The sequence below is a fragment of the Nomascus leucogenys genome, chromosome 5 (genome assembly GCF_006542625.1).
Source record: "Nomascus leucogenys isolate Asia chromosome 5, Asia_NLE_v1, whole genome shotgun sequence".
Taxonomy (NCBI): domain Eukaryota; kingdom Metazoa; phylum Chordata; class Mammalia; order Primates; family Hylobatidae; genus Nomascus; species Nomascus leucogenys.
In genome coordinates, this window is record NC_044385.1 from 65,179,067 (window position 1) to 65,197,488 (window position 18,422).

Here is an 18,422-nt window from a genome sequence, read left to right on the forward strand (position 1 = left end):
GCAGTTGGATCACTTGAGCCCAGGAGTTTGAGATCAGCCTGAACAACATGGCAAAACCATGTCTCTACAAAAGGCATACAAAAAATTATCTGGGCATGGTGGCATGTGCCTGTAGTCCTAGCTACTCAGGAGGCTGAGGTGGAAGTATCACCTGAGCCTGAGAGGTCAAGGCTGTGGTGAGCTGTAATTACGCCACTGCACTCTAACCTGAGTGACAGAGTGACAGCCTGTCTCCAAAAACAAAAAAAACCTCCTGGGCTCAAGTGATCCTCCCACCTCAGCCTCCCAAGGAACCACCAGGCTCAGCTTAAATATGTACTTTAAAATCAATTTCCACATGCAAGCAGTGTACACATTTATAAATAGATAAATCAGACCTTGTGTCTAAAAGAAATAACTGTATTTCTATACCATAAGATTATACTGCAAAAGACTAAAAATAACCTAAATATTCAAAAGGAAAAGTTTCATATCAAGTCTACAATATAATATACAATCTTAAAATTATCATTATGAAAATCATTTGTATGATTTTAAGAACACAGATTTATTATACATGATGTAGAATAATGCATATTTTTATATAGGTATATTCTATACCTGTATAAAAAGTATATACATGTGAGGCCAGCCATGGTGGCTCATGCCTGTAATCCCAGCACTTTGGGAGCCCAAGGTGGGCAGATCACTTGAGGTCAGGAATTCGAGGCCAGCCTGGCCAACATGGCAAAACCCCATCTCTATTAAAAATACAAAAAAATTAGCTAGGCTTGGTGGCAGGTGCCAGTAATCCCAGCTACTCAGGAGGCTAAGGCAAGAGAATCACTTGAACCTGGGAGGTGGAGGTTGTAGTGAGCCAAGGTCGTGCCACTGCACTCCAGCCTGGGCGACAGAGCGAGACTCCATCTCAAAAAACAACAACAAAAAGTATATACATGTGAACCAAGACTGAAAGGAAACAAGTTAAAATAGCAGAATATGTGACTAGACTTTTAGGTGACTTTATCCCCTTTTTCAATTATCATTAATAAATTGCTTAAATATTTATATGAGTTTCAAAGTAAACATATACTACCAATTTATAGACTGTTAATTTTCCCAATGTTGGAATGGTATATAGGGCCATGGGCATCAGTGGAGCCAGCGGATATTTTAAACCAGAATTTAGAATTGGTTTAGTGTATGCACCTTCTCAAGTCTTGAAGATTGAAGTTGGAATCAAACTCCCTTGAATGTAAGAAAGCTTGCATTTGGGGAAAACGATGCAGATCTAACATCTGCAGGATAAAGTTCTCTCTGATAGGAGAGGCCTTTCTAATGAATGAATTTAAAGATATACATCCAAGTGCATTTTGTGCTCCAGAGTATCTTAAATACTTACCTTCATCTGCCCTATTAATTTCATGTTCAGGAAGCCTGGAGCTATTGGGTCTGGAAGGTGATGGCTGCAATGAAGGAATTTCATCAACATCTCTCAAATCAGCAAGCATATCTTGTAGTTTTGACCTATTGGGCCCTAGCCAAAAAAAGGGGGGGTTGGGAGGAGACAAAAAAGAGAAAAGAGAATTATCCAACTGCATCAAAATGGTATCATAAGCCTTATTTTCCATCCGTCAATATTTACCTTTAAAAATATTCTACTAGATTAATAAGAATTATTTTCAAGTTTTCAAATTACTGTAAAAGTTTATTTCTTGAAAAGAATTATACTTTTTAAATTAAGCAAATGGGATATCACTATTTACATAAAAAAGAATGCTTGTGTCCAGTTAGACCATGAAAAATAACATTCTTTAACCACTGAATATTGCTCTAAATGCAGCCAGATACAGATTGTGAGCCTACTGTGCACTGAATTAAACAATAACATCCCTGTTTGTTTAAATTAAGGTGCATTAATTGCCTTACATCCTGAAGCTATGGCACTCAAGGTGAAGTCTCATGCGCTACCGATCACTTACCTAAACTTTGATTCTTCATTCTCCCACATCCCTCTTTTGACTGTTTTATATAGGATAGAGGCTGAAACAGATCTTCAGTAGTTTTTCCTATTATAAGTTTAATTAAGAATGGGAAAATCTTACCCAAAGTCTGTTATGGTTTGTTCCTATACCAGCAAAGAATACAACTATTTTTAAGCAATTTTAACTAATGCCTAGAAATATATTTCAAGATGGTATGATTGGAGTACATGATTTGACTGGAAATATCTCTACTAGACCACATTGAAAAGACTCAAACTTCTAATGAGTACTAGTTCAATTAAAAAAAAACTTTATGGTGGTTAATAAGTCAATGCTTTATATATTAATTCAAAGCATGGCTTCAGTTCTATTTTTATCCTAAGTCTTTACTTGTTCTTAGACTGCTATTTTATCAAGATAACATGAACTGAAGACATTAAACAAAATGTGCTGAAATGTGCAGTCCCTCTGTCTTCAATGAAAGATATTAAAATTTCTCCCTTACAGTGTCATTTTTCTTCACCATACTAAAAAAACCATGTGCTAGATGTCTGAACACACTGTAATCCCCCGATTTAAGAAATCCAATTGCTTCTATTAGTAGGAATATTGTTCCAGTCAAATGGTGCAGTTTCAGTTAAGTGCTAAATTCCAACTACAGCAATGCCTTGATATTTGACAAGAACTGAATAATCAAAGGAAAGGTAGATGGATTGTGCATAAGTCCTGGTTACCTTTCCAACTAAAGGATCTTTTATATTTCAAGACATTCATTTTTGTAGCATAATGACCTAAAGAAATATATCAACATTAAGTTAATCTGGAAATTATTTCTCACATATGACATTCAAATTTTCCTCAAAATTTCAGTTTAACTGGGTTTTTGTCATTACTCTCAAAAGCCATGACAAATCATCTCCCTATACTTGTTAAGATTAAATTGTCTATCAGTAAGTATATTTGGCTAAAAGGTATGAAATGTGCTTATGTTTTAATATTAATCTTTCTCATTCTGATTTAGTCTATATTGAGATAGCATTAAACAACATCATCTCTCATTATGTAATGGTTTAACATCAATAGACACTGACTTTTTATCAAATCAAGCTAAAGGTTTGTAAATTCTAAAATATTTGAAATAAAGCTTTAAATGCTTTTAAGTAATAAAGTTTAAAAGAATGTCCTAACAGGAATGTGACTGGTCTTTAATTAGCTTTAGCATCACTACAGAGAGAGAAAAAGAAAAAGCATATCTTTCCAGTCTTATGCAACTTTAAAATACATTTCTCGCTAAGTTAGATTTTAATCTCACTTTATACTACCTTAATATCTCAAATAATCAAATTCCTATTACCATAAAAGGGAGGCCCATATTGTCAATGAGGGTAGAAACACAAGGAGGTAATTTAGACTTGTTCCCCTAAGATGATGATTTAAGACTGTTTTCAGGAATGGTTTGCAAGATTTTGTATTTCCATTTTACATTCTTAACTGGATCCACTGCTAAACAATTTGCATAATGAAATAATTAAGCATATACGATTCACAGGGCTAGAAATTTCCTTTTGAATTTTGTTTTTGATGTGGCACATATTTAAAAGGAAAAATGGTCATTGGTAATAATGTTATAAATAAAATTGGCCAAAAATGTTTAAATAGAAAATAAGTATTTTTAGAACTTATATATTTGACTCTGTGCCCTGTATAGCATATAGTGGTATGAGCAAATGAATTGCATGTTATGAACACATAGAATATTCAGGGGTAGAAATTAACTTTCTTTCTGTCACCAATGTCTAAAATTATAAGCAATAATTTTGGTGGATTGCCAGAGGGTCACACGAAATGAGTTATAAATTGTCACTGAAAAAGAAAACATTGTTATAATTAAGCACAGATACTTTTAAAAACCAAATTATCACTGTGTTTGAATACATAGCCCAACACTCATGAGGCTCTGGATTTATTATTGGGATATAGTATACGTGATTCCATAAGTACATGTGGGTTATTTTCTTTTAAGTTCATAATTAAATAGCTAATCATTTAATTTCAACCCCTGAGAGCAGGTGAAAAGGAAAGAGGTCAGGAGCAGAAATGAAAAAGAGTAAATAGTTTTAGGAAAACATTGAAAAAAAAACTGGGGGATGTAAAGAGGCAAGATTTATGATTTACAGGTACAATGTTTTCCACTTACTCTTCACCCCCTTTCTCCCCTTTCTCTCCTTTTTGTATTGTTCTTTGAGTTTGGTAATTACTCCCTGGTCCACATTCCAGGCTTCAGGCATAAGACACTGGTCTTCCTTTTCTAAACAGAATGAAACAAATGAAACAGCCTTTTTCAATAAAATATTGAACACTCAGAGTCAATATGTCTGAATGACATAACAATCATTTTCTTTATAGTATCACTAACTTAGAAAAAGTCAGTTTATTCATTTTATATATATGTCACACAAAAAAATATAATCACTAGGAAGAAATGATCAGTGAAATTTCCTAGAATCAGTTTCTCTTGAAAGACACACACACACACACACACACACACACACACACACACACACGGAAGATTTTAGTGATTTTTAGTAAATTAAGCCCAAACACTTTACAATCAAGAACTTCTTGGCCAGGTGGGGTGGCTCATGCCTGTAATTCCAGCAATTTAGGAGGCCGAGGCGGGTGGATCACATGAGATCAGGAGTTCGAGACCAGCCTGACCAACATGGTGAAACCCCATTTCTAGTAAAAAAAAAACAAACAAACAAACAAAAAAAACAAAATTAGCTGGGCATGGTATCTCACGCCTGTAATCCCAGCTACTTGGGAGGCTGAGGCAGGAGTCTCGCCTGAACCCAGGAGGCGGAGGTTGCAATGAGCCGAGATTGTGCCATTGCACTCCCGCCTGGGCAACAAGAGCAAAACTCTGTCTCAAAAAACAACAACAACAAAAAAAAAAACCAGAACTTCTCATTTTCAGAATTCCACTAGGACTAACACAAAAAGACACTTTGTATTAATTTATGTGATGAGAGAAAATTATTATTTAGGGATTGCACAAAATAAACTCCAATGATCTTTTAAAGAATTTTATATTTTTGCCATGTGTTCATTAATAACTGATAATTTTTATTTTACAGGCTTAATACATAGCATTTGTTAAAACTTATTAATCAACCTTCATTTAAAATTTACAACTTAAATGATGTTAGTTTATAAATTCTTAAACAGGAAACTGAGCTTCTAGTAGTAAAGAAAATCAATAATCGTCACTATTTCAAGAGAAGAAAATTTAAAGACTATGTTATGTATTTATATTTACTATAAAACAATGTAAATACTATATAATGCTACGTATATGTTAACTCCGAATGCTAGCTTGAACCCGACTGATATATCCAACTGTTCATTCTACATTTCCATTAGGAAGTCTAACAGATACTTCCAAGCAAACATTACAAAACCAAACACCCAACCTCTCTCCCCATCCAATCTGTTCCATCCAAAGGGTTCCCCTCCTGATTTGATGACAATTCCATACGTGCACTTGCTCAGAGCAAAACCCATCCTTTCCCACTCCACATTAAATATATCAGGGAAAACTATTTTCTCTACCTTCACAAATATTCAGAATCTGGCTTCTCAGCACATCTACTACTACTCTGACCACTATGATCTCTTGCTAGGATTACTACAATAATTGTTCCCTCTTCCCCAAGTCTATTATCAACACTGGTTTCCCTGTGTAGTCTATTCTCAATGTAGCAGCCAGAGATGGTTTAAAATAAAAGATCATGTCACCCTTCTTGCTCAAATCCCTCCCATGGCTCCCCATCTCACCACTGGTCTACATGGCCCAACATGATCTGGTCATTTCTTACTACATTCTCCCTAGAATCACTCTGCTCTAGCCACTCTGGCTCCCTTAAATTTCTCAGGCATGCCAGGGATGCTGCTACCTTAGGGCATTTGTGCTGGCTTTCTTCTTCCTGAACACTTCTTCCCCAGATGGCCAATGGCCTCATCACGTCCTTTACTCAGTTGTTACCTTCTCAATGGGGCTTATCATGGCCACTATATTTTATGGTTTTAATTTTTATATATGTGTGTGTGTGTCTGTGTGTGCATTTATTTATCCATTTATTTTTGAGGCAGAATCTCATTCTATCAAACCAACTGGGGTGCACTGTCACAATCTCAACTCACTGCAGCCTTGACCTCCTGAGCTCAAGCAATCCTCCTACCTATGCCCCACAAGTAGCTGGAACAACAGGTGTGTACCACCATGCCCGGCTAATTTTAAAAAAAATTTTTGTGGAGATGAGGTCTCACTATGTGGCCCAGGCTGGTCTCAAACTCCTGGGCTCAAGCAATCTTCCCACCTCAGCCTCCCAAAGTGCTGGGATTACAGGCATGAGCCACTGCACCCAGCTAACCACTCTATTTTGAATTGTAACCTGCCTTCTCTACCCCACACTGACCCCAGCTCTCTCTATCTCCCTTACTCTGTACTTTTTCTACTTTCCATAGCATTTATCACCTTCTGACATACTATATCCTCTTAGTTGAATGTAAGCACCAGAAGAATAAGGATCTTCACCTGGAAAACCTGGCAAATAGAAAGCACTTGATCAATATTTGTTGAATGAATGATCTGAGTAAACCAAAGTGAATCATAATAAACAGAAATCTGTTTTTAACAATTTGAGTTTCAATCCAGTTTAGAAAACTGTTTCCTGGGCCTCTGAATATAATACTATTAAAAATCATTTTAAATAACATTTTTATATTCTTAACTATTATCTATCAATAGGAGAAACATTCTTTATCTTCCCAGAAAGACATAGCAATTAAAAATGTTAATTTTCATCAATCAGGTCTTAATAATAAACTAGATGGCTTTTGGGTCCCCAGAATGTCTTCAGGTTTTTGAAGTTATAATGTAGCCTTATAATCTCACTAGACTCATAAAAACAATAGCAATCATGGAAGATGTATGGTAAAATCTTTTTGCTTGCCAGAATCTAACCAGATTCTCAACCTAAGCATATTCCTCTTTTTTTTGGGGGGGTGCGGAAGAGGAGTAGAGTAGAAGAGAGATGGAGAGAACCCTTAAAATGGTTTAAATGTTCACTCAATTAGACAAGATTTGCAATCTAGTTTTGTTAATTTGTTAACAGTGAACCCTTTGAATCTGAATTATAAAATCCTAAAACATACAGGTCAAACTACTGGTAAAAAAACCTCCAGGAAACTGCAAGACTCCATTTACTCATGCTCACTAACAGAACTATCAAGCACATTACTAAAGAAGGAGACAACTCAGTTGTGAGAACAGTCATGCATGTGACTCATATAATAGGCTAGGTAAAATGTACACACATGTATCATATAATACACTGAGCTATGACTCATACATTAAAGTAAAGGAAGTTACGCAAGGAACAGTGCAGCTGTCCTCAGAGAAAAACCAATCTCCAGTACCCTTGCAATATGATTCACAATTAAAATGACCAACTATATCTATGCAGATGTGTGATTCCTCAAAGAAAGACCTCAGTGTGGCACAGCAGATGCAGCTATGTTGGTGGACTTGCCTAAAATATGAGTAACTTGATACACAAGCTCAGTAGGGAATAAGGCAGAATAAAGGCCTGTTTCACTTCAACTTCCCCTTGGTTTCCAGACTTGTTTTCTTGAAAGAAAAGCCAGTCACTAGGTAGCCATTGTATTCTTCAATGACTAAGTAAGTATCTTTTATTTACTACAAAAAAAGGAAAAGAAGTGCCATTGGTACCATGACAGAGTCCCTGAAGGTAATGGCAAATTTACATGGTTTAAGCAAAAGTAAAGGCATATGAAAAATTTACTGTGTGCTATGGTTATAAAGTTACTATTGTCAATATTATCACTGCACCAGAAAACTTTTTTTTTTTTTTTGAGACATTGTCTCGCTCTGTTGCCCAGGCTGGACTGCAAAGGTGCCATCTCGGCTCACTGCAAACTCTGCCTCCCAGGTTCAAGTGATTCTCCTGCCTCAGCCTCCTGAGTAGCTGGGATTTCAGGCACCCGCCCCAATGCCCAGCTAATTTTCATATTTTTAGTAGAGATGGGGTTTCACCAGGTTGGCCAGGCTAGTCTCGAACTCCTGACCTCAGGTGATCCACCTCCCTCGGCCTCCCAAAGTGCTGCGATTACAGGTGTGAGCCACTGTGCCCGGCCCAGAAAACTATTTTTTAATGATTCTTGGGCAAATGAACCTACCAATCATTCTAGAAAGTAATTTTCAACTGAATACTAAGGGCAAGAATAAGTCAGCTGGATGTAGAAGTATAATCAGTTTCTTCCTCTCATAGGAAGCTCCAACATAAAAGCAAAATAATACACTACAGGTGACTATCCCTTACCCGAAATGCTTGGGACTAGAAGTATTTCGGATTTCAAATTATTTTGGATTTTGGAATATTTGTATTATACTGGTTCAGCACCCAATCCAAAAATCCAAAATCCAAAATGCTCCAATGCATATTTTCTTTAAATATCATGTCAGTGCTCAAAAAGTTTCAGAATTTGGAGCATTTCAGATTTTGAATTTCACATCAGGGATAGACAGACAGCCTTACTTAAGTAACTTACTTAACACCTCAACAAGAAGAGTCATTAAAAGATTCAATAAATGGGCCGGGCCTGGTGGCTCATACCTGTAATCCCAGAGCTTTGGGAGGCCAAGGCAAGCAGATCATTTGAGGTCAGGAGTTCGAGACCAGCCTGACCAACTTGGTGAAAACCTGTCTCTACTAAAATACAAACAATAGCCGGGTGTGGTGGCAGGCGCCTGTAATCCCAGCTAGTCTGGACGCTGAGGGAGGGGAACTACTTGAATCCAGAAGGCGGAGATTGCAGTGAGCCAAGATTGCACCACTGCACTCTAGCCTGGGCGACAGAGTGAGACTCTGTCAAAAAACAAAAAAAGATTCAACAAATGCCCTTATTATAATGGTTTCTGATAAGTAAGTGGGGGTTGAAGACTCTGTCCAAAAAAAAAAAAACCAGATTCAAGAAATGCCCTTGTTATAATGGTTTCTCCTAAGTAAGGGGGCGTTGAAGTCTACTTTGAATGCAAGGCAGAAAAATTAGCAACATAACATAATATCTCTTCTAGACCTTGTGCTACTGGGATTGTTCAATATTTACAGAGGAAGAACATTTCCTTGAGGTAAGCACAAATCAGTTTTATTGTAAAATGTTTCAGATGGAAAAAAAGGTTACAAAAAATCTATTTTTGTTTGTTAAAAACATTAGGAACCCTTTTCCTTGAACTTATCTAGGAGAGTTTTCTTATCAGTCACTACATATAATGACCAAGCAATCATGAAGGAGAAAAAAGTTCAACAAAATTTTTAAATGAATGAGAGAAGGAAAAGGTATCTTACTTTTTTTCATTTTGGCTTTAGAACTCTTTTATTTTTCCTTCAGAGAAGAAATATACCAAAAAATAGGGATTTAATTAGTATTTCCAATGTGTATAACTAAAAATGTAAAAACAGTTCTTCATTTTAAGCAAAACACACTAAGTAACATTTAGACAGAATTAATACTTGTGTTCCAGTCTTATAGCCTGTGTTCTAGTTCTTGAAGGTATATTAGAATCTGTATTTATCCTAAGTAAATTAACATAGAAACAGAAAACCAAATACTACACGTTTTCACTTATAACTGGGAGCTAAATAGTAGGTACTTATGGACATAAAGATGGCAACAAAGACACCAGGGACTACTAGAGGCAGGAGGCAGGGAGGGCACTAAGGGCTGAAAAACCAACTGATAAGTAAGGGTGCTATGCTCAGTACCTGGGTGACAGTATCATTAAACCCTGAACTGCATCATCACGCAATATACCCAAGTAACAAACCTGCAAATGTACTCCCCAAACTGAAAGTTGAAAAAGAAAAAAACAAACAAAAAATACTATTTATAAATAGGGTAATCTGTATAATTTGGGACATATATCTTTTTTATTGAGAAGAACACTCAATATTGAAAAGATAACAATTAGCTGCAAATTATTTACATATATATGAAACTAAAATCTAATTTTCAGTTATTCACACAACATGAAGAAATGATTTTAAAATTCATATGGAGAATTCAAGTTCAAACATCATGAAAGGCTGGACCCAAACCAGCAGATCCCTATCCTCTTCTGGGAAGAACATAATATAAAACCTAACTTTAAAAAAGTAAATACAAGGCTGGGAGCAGTGGCTCATGCTTGTAATCCTAGCACCTTGGAAGGCCGAGGCGGGCAGATCACCTGATGTCAGGAATTCGAGACTAGCCTGGCTAACATGGTGAAACCCTGTCACTACTAAAAATACAAAAATTAGCCGGGCCTGGTGGCGCACACCTGTAGTCCCAGCTACTCAGGAGGCTGAGGCATGAGAATTTCTTGAACCTGGGAGGTGGAAGTTGCAGTAAGCCAGGATCACGCCACTGCACTCCAGCCTGGGTGACAGAGTGAGACTCGGTATCAAAAAGCCATTGCACTCCAGCCTGGGTGACAGAGTGAGACTCAGTATGAAAAAAAAAAAAGTAAATATACTGCTGAGCTAGAAAGAAAAACAATGAAAACTTTCAGGTGCCAGTAATAAAGCATAAACATAGCAGATCCTGCTGCTGCAACTCAGTCCTGGCTAGAAGCTTTAAGGCTTGTATAAAAAGTCAATATACAACCCTAAGTAAGATTTCTTTATATATGTTACAGACAATTAAAGTGTAATTTCAATATGGCACTGCTTTCAATAGCAAAAAAAAAACCCTAAGAGTACTTTTAACGATTTATGCACAACATTTTTACAGGAAAAATTAAACGACTTTTTCTTTTTGAGACGGAGTTTCCCCAAAATACTTGTTTTAACTCTTATTAGATGTTTAAAATATTTGATTTTTTAGAACATTTTGAGAAGAAAAATTCTATGGCTTTACGAACTGTCAAATCTTAAAATACGATGAATGACTGACTACAATTTTTTAACTCATACTTCTTTTTGCATGTAAGCTGTCAGCAATGAGATCTCCAAAAATCCTCTAACTAAAGTCTCATAATTTCCACAAAAATCTAGATTTGCAAGTTCTACTGTCTAAACAGAAAACAGAGAATATTCTATATAGTAATTCAAATTCTTTTCATACTGTATTGCTGGTTTTTTTTCTTTTTAAATGTGGTAGTTATACAATGTTCCTTAAACATACACGCACATTCATCCTGGATAAAGGGTGCTAGTAGTAATAAGTTCACAGAATGCTCACTATTTCAACATTATAGTTAAGATGTTGCCCTCCTGATAAAATTTTAATTTCTTTTATTTACTTAACATCTCTGGTTGGATCCAGTATGCTTCCTTACCCCAGTCTGTTCCATTGCCTGCACTTCTAGATTCATTGTCTCCTTCCTCTGATGTAACCAAGAAGTCAAACTCCTTTAGAGCTTCTTTTGTATCTTGATCTTCACCACTGTCAGGCAATGCTTTTTTCCTAACAATCTAATGAAAAAACATGCTAAATTAAATAAAGGAGATAGTTTCCCTTTACCACTGAATAAGAAAATTCAATTATTTTCTTCAGAAAGTGTACCTTTGTTGTGTTAAATAACTGTACTACCTAACTCAGTGAAAATCACATAGTTTTAAAAAGATGTACATTATAAATTTTAAAGCAGTAATTTAAACTTTGCTCAACGGTATTATGGCTTGTTTGTTTTAAGTAAACTAACAGAACCACATACTGAAATATAAGACATGTACTGAAACCACAGAGAGATGATTTACAAGGTTCCCATAATTATTTCTACTGTCTTAACCTTGCATCAGTTTTCTCTAGTAGCTCTCCGTGTATTTAACTTTTTCCCTAAAATGTTGATCTTTCAGAGTGTATCTAACTTAGATTTAACAACAAATTGATAAAGGCTGTTATGGTTCATTTTTCTATATTTAGAAATAACTCTGGAATCACAAATCCAATTGAAGGGCTAAAACTTAAGCTGAATACATGCAGAGACAAATTTTGTGATCTACATGCCTAAGCTTTTTATGAACTGTCTCCGTCTCAGTCACCTTTACCAACATGGTAAATAGTAAATAGAGAGTTGAGAAGTAGACACCAAGAGATGACAAACACGTGACTTGTATGACCCTGTTCCCATGCTGTTAATTGGTATCATTCATCAATCACAGCATTCTTCTTCAAAGACAAGATACAGCCTCAGAAATCCTTCTCAGCACAGCACTCCAAGAAGCCACTACCAACAGAACAAAGGTGGCATCATAGATAAATCCTATCTAGCCTTAACTGTCCTGGTACATATAAAAAGTGTATAGGAGTGGCCGGGCACGGGGGTTCACGCCTGTAATCCCAGCACTTTGGGAGGCCGAGGTGGGTGGATCACGAGGTCAGGAAATTGAGACCATCCTGGCTAACACGGTGAAACCCCGTCTCTACTAAAAATACAAAAAATTAGCCAGTCGTGGTGGCGGGCACCTGTAGTCCCAGCTACTCGGGAGGCTGAGGCAGGAGAATGGCGTGAACTCGGGAGGCGGAGCTTGCAGTGAGCCGAGATCGCGCCACTGCACTCCAGCCTGGGTGACAGAGCGAGACTCCATCTCAAAAAAAACAAAAAACAAACAAACAAAAAACACAACTGGATAGGAGAAATCAAAGGATTATTTAATGATGCTACAATAATTTGTTTAACTATTTGGGATATTTTCCTAAAATCAAGAAATACTTCTATGCTTACAGCACCTCCCACTCTAACATCTAGCAAATCTATTAGATAAACAAAAAAAGCAAGATCCGTGTGGCAGACTGGGAACAGAAAACCCGTGCTGAATGTGTATGCTTTTATAAATACAAACCATATTCTAATAATCTATTCTAATTTTCCCTAGGTAGCCAGACTAAGGTAGAAAGGTGTATCTGGGCCAGGCACGGTGGCTCACGCCTGTAATCCCAGCAGTTTGGGAGGCCGATATGGGCGGATCACGAGGTCATGAGGTGGAGACCATCCTGCCTAACATGGTAAAAACCCCATCTCTACTAAAAATACAAAAAAAAAAAATCAGCCAGGCGTGGTGGTGGGCACCTGTAGTCCCAGCTACTTGGGAGGCTGAGGCAGGAGAATGGTGTGAACCCAGGAGGCGGAGCTTGCAGTGAGCCAAGATCGCGCCACTGCACTCCAGCCCGGGCGACAATGCAAGACTCCATCTCAAAAAAAAAAAAAAAAAAGGTGTATCTGAAGAGTTATGCCAACAGGACACCCCAATTCTCAGAGTTCCACATATAAATATATTGCCTAATCTACCTTCTTTTACCCTACAGGCTTAATCCCTCCATTTTCTAGACTCTGATGAGTTGCCAGCTGTAATTCAGAGGGACCATCACCAACATCTTACAGAGTCCTTGTTCTCACTGCCTGACAAAAAGAGCAGGCAAAATCCATAAGGAGCATGTGGAACCTCAAATTGCAAGTATGAATGTATTTTCAACATTAAATATGGTATTAAGTAATAAAAGCAACTCTTGGGGGGAAAAACTTGTTTCTAGTCTCATCGCCTCAGTATAACCTTACAAAGAATAAAGGTAAATGACATTTATTACTGTCATTGCAGATTACTATTTACTAAGTATCCCACTTTAAATAAATAAACCAAAAGTCCTCTGCTTTTAATGTTTAGGTGTAGAAGAAAAACGAATTGTGTTTACCACTGGAGAACAGGATTAGAATAGGAAGGGGTAGAGTTTGTAATAATAAGCATGTATTACTTTTCTTCCTGACATAGAAGGTTCCACTCCACTTCTACCTTCAATGAGCTTATAAATCAATTTAAGAAATTAAGAGAAAACCAAAGAAGTTATGGGTTGCATAGGATGCCTAAGTAGATTAGAAAAATGAATAAAGTGTCACTTCAAAAACCATTAGGAGGGCCACGACACAAACGGATGTGAGATTCTTTATACTGTGGCTAAACAAATAGTTAATAGCTCTTAGTTCCATTCTTTTTCCTCCTAAAGTTCCTGAATGTGGAGACTAAATGCTGCTGCAGAACTTAGGCTTCACACAGTTTGAAACTGATCACTTTTTACATGCATGTATAATCTCAGGGTTGTTATTACACTTAACTGGTAATGACGAGAATACTGATAATAATGACGGCAAAGAAAAATAAGGGCCAAGTGCAGTGACTCGTACCTGCAATCCCTGCCCTTTGGGAGGCCAAGTCAGGTGGATCGCCTGAGGTCAGGAGTTCGAGACCAGCCTGACCAACATGGAGAAACCTGTCTCTACTAAAAATACAACATTAGCCGGGTGTGGTGGTGCATGCTTGTAATCCCAGCTACTCGGGAGGCTGAGACAGGAGAATTGCTTGAACCCGGGAGGCAGAGGTTGCAGTCAGCTGAGATTGCACCATTGCACTCCAGCCTGAGCAACAAGAAACTCCGTCTCAAAAAAAAAAAAAAAAAAGAAAAGAAAATAAATAAAATAACATTTTTAAAACTTGTTCAACTTGACATTTTAATAGGATAACTTTCAGCTTTCCCTATAGAATGCAATAAGTTATGCTTATTCACTGCTACAGAGAATTAGGTTGTTAAAGTCCTTTTCGGCATATAGCTATTTGAGTAAAGCTGTGAAAATTAATGTAATATAATGTAAAAAATAAGCAAAACTGTTAAAACCAGTGATTTGCTTAGAAATATTTTTTTCCAAAAAAACTAAAAAAATATATATATATATTTTTTTTTTGAGACAGAGTCTCGCTCTGTCACTCAGGCTGGAGTGCAGTGGCACGATCTTGGCTCACTGCAAGCTCTGCCTCCTGGGTTCACGCCATTCTCCTGCCTCAGCCTCCCGAGTAGCTGGGACTACAGGCACTCGCCACCAGGCCCAGCTAATTTTTTTTGGATTTTTAGTAGAGATGGGGTTTCACCGTGTCAGCCAGGACAGTCTCGATCTCCTGACCTAGTGATCCATCCGTCTCGGCCTCCCAAAGTGCTGGGATTACAGGTGTGAGCCACCGTGCCCAGCAAAACTAAAAAAAAATTTTGAGTGCAGTGTCATGATCATGGCTCACTGCAACATCAAATTCCTGGGCTCAAGCGATCCTCCTTCCTCAGCCTCCCATGCAGTTGGAACTACAGGTGTGTTCTATCACACATGGCTAACTAAAAAAAAAATGTTTTTTTAAGATATGGGGTCTTGCTATGTTGCCTATGCTGGTCCCAAACTCCTGGCCTCAAGTGATCCTCCCACTTCAGCCTCCTGAGTAGCTGGGGTTACAGGCACAAGCCACTGCATGCAGCACAGAACTGCTATGATCTGCACTAATTAGAAGACAGTATATTTATTATGTTGTTTACTTAAAAAGACAACAGTCTATGGTTTAGGAATTTCTAGTAAGATCATATGTAATAGTTAATAATTAGTTTATGATTTAAATTGATATCACTAAAAGAAACATATAGCATCGTGATTCAAGGCATTATTTAATACTGAGCTATGAAAAAAGTATTTTGATGGAAAAATAATATCTCAATGCCAGCATCCCACAGAAATCACAAAGGACTACACAATTTCCAGATGATCAGGACACAGAAAAAGTATCATAGAAATTTAGACTTTTCCTTTTACCATGGTAAATTAAGACACATGCTATTACTACTTGTTTGGATAAGAAAAATTGGAAGTTACTATTTGAATTTCAAATAATTTCCATGGCAGGGCTTTAGCAGTAGAGTACTACTGAATAGTGGTGATGGAAAACAATAATTTGGCAGTAATAATTTGAGTCTCTGATGGAGCCTAAGAAGCAGAAGGCATAAAACACACAGAGTTTACACTTTGAAAGCACTTTATAGTTAAACAGATCATTTTTGCACATAGTGTCTCTTTGTTCCTTACAAAATCCTCCATGGTTAAGATGGCTATTTATAACAATCCTCATTTTACAAATGAAAAAACTAAGCCTGAAGCATTAAGAAACACAAATAGTGGCAGAACTGGAGCTTAAACCCAAGTCTTCTAGGTCCAATCTGCTTTATATTACTTTACTTTCCTCCTCTCTATTCATAAATTAATGTGAAAGAGAAAATGCAAACATTTTCCTAGACAAAGCGAAACATGTCCTCATATCTTACTTAAAAAAGAAGGAAAAGGAGTAGGAGGAAGAAGGAAGGAGAGAGAAGGGAAAAGGGGAAGAGGGGAGAAAAGCGGAGAGAGAGGAAAAGGGGGAAGAGGGAAGAAGAGAAGAAAACGGAGAAGGGAAGAGAAAGAAGTGGCTACTTTGAGACATCTCTCATTCCAAGAAACTGCCATGGGAAAGTCAATAAGCTCATAAACATCTGAACAACTTGAGAAGAACCCTAAACAATTTTGAAGAAATCTAATGGAAGAGTTCTGAAAGTTTGCCTACCAAAACAATCCTGACAAGAGAGACAAAAACTGCATATATTAGAGCTGATGCTAGTTGCCATCAGGCACCATGATGTGTCTGTCAATTCTATTCTCTTGTAACAACCAATAACCCTGCATTGTTATAACACACAATATTTACTATATTCATCTGCCCCATAGAAAACTTGTCCCGTTCAATGAATGAACAAAAAGTCAAACAGTGAGGAATTTCAAGAGAAAGCTACTATATTAAAAATATTCTCAACTTGAAATCAATATTATAAACTCTCATAAATGTCTCCAAATTCATGAAAAAGAAAAAGCTAGGGGTTAAGATTAAAGAACATGGATTCTTTTATGCATTATATAGTATGTATTATAGTCCCTAAAAATATTTTTATCGTATGAGTTATCTAACTCACTGCTGAAGTATCAATGACGCTTTTCTCTCTTCTATCAACGTCATCATCTTCATCTTCATCACTGAAATCTGCAGCTGCACTTTCAAGGAATTTGAAATTATCCAGCATGGAGGCAGAATCTGTTAACTCAGATTTTCTGGTGTAAAACATGTATATCCTGCTTAATCTTTCTAACTTCGACATAAGAAGTAACCCATGATATGTTGCATTAACTTCTGTTTATATGGTAACTATAAATCCCAAATCACGTTATCTACATTGATTCTTATCAATTACACTCCCACAAATTTAAAAAGCAATACAGGAAGTGGATGCTAAGTACTTTGTAATCCTATCTATCTACTTACCTACCTACCTACCCTCCCTACCTACCTATCTACCTGAAGACAAAGTCTCCGGGCTCTGTCACCCATGGCAGAGTGCAGTAGCATGATCTAACTCCAATCTCTGCCTCTCAGGTTCATGCAATTCTCCAGCTTCAGCCTCCCAAGCAGCTGGGATTACAGACGTGAGCCACCACACCCTGCTAATTTTTGTATTTTCAGTAGAGATGGGGTTCCACTATGTTGCCCAAGCTGGTCTCTAATTCCTGAGCCCAAGTGATTTGCCAGACTCAGCCTCAGCCTCCCAAAGTGCTGGGATTATAGGCATGAGTCACTCATATCTATTTAGATTAGTGGTAATCTAATGTAAAAAACTCCCCTTCCTGATTTATTTTTATTTTGATCCTTACACCAACCTTAATGTATTTCATTTTAAAAATATTTTTATTATCTCCACCACCGTTTTTCTCTACTCTTATCCTCTCTGCAACTCTCCCTTTGACCTCTTACATAAGTTTACACAACTAAGAAAATAACAAGTATGTCATTTTTCTGATGCAATCTTGTATTTCTGCTTAACAGCTAAAGTAAAAGAGAAAATGTGTACATAAAGTTACTAACAGCAATACACTAGTTAAATTAACATTGCTACTAGACTTGACCCTGTTGATTAATAAGCCATTAATCTCTTAGAAATAGTTGAATTTTCAAATATATGACTTGAATTTAGTTTCCTCAAAATAAATTTAGTAAAGATTGGCCGGGCACAGTGGCTCACACCTGTAATCCCAGCACTTTGGGAGGCTGAGGCAGGCGGATCACAAGGTCAAGAGATTGAGACCATCCTGGCCAAACAACATGGTGAAACCCCATCTCTACTAAAAATACAAAAATTAGCTGGGTGTAGTGGCGCATGCCTGTAGTCTCAGCTACTCGGGAGGCTTAGGTAGGAGAATCACTTGAACCTGGGAGGCAGAGGTTGCAGTGAGCTGATATCGTGCCACTGCACTCCAGCCCAGGTGAGAGTGAGACTCTGTCTCTAAATAAATAAATAAATAAGTAAATTTAGTAAAGATTCCAATGGCCATAACAGAAAGATTTATCTCCAGTTCATTAGGTAATCTTTTAGACAGAGAGCATTTTCCTGAAAAAAAAAAAAAATGTAGAAACCACTACGGACAAAATTTTCAAAAGACATCTTTCTTAAATTTCAAATCTGCTTACAGCTTTGTGTTTCATATCACCCTCCCCTAACTCTTTATCCCTA

General features: G+C 37.1%; 1 protein-coding gene across 1 annotated transcript in view; it reads right to left on the bottom strand.

Moving 5' to 3' along the window:
- Positions 1 to 11,403: 11,403 nt before the first annotated feature.
- The window catches only part of LOC115835179 (striatin-like), a 173,181-nt gene continuing 166,162 nt past the window's right edge, over positions 11,404 to 18,422 (bottom strand). Inside the window, exon 5 of the mRNA XM_030813300.1 lies at positions 11,404 to 11,503. The gene's annotated coding sequence lies outside the window, so the exon portion shown is untranslated. The remainder of the gene's footprint in view (positions 11,504 to 18,422) is intronic.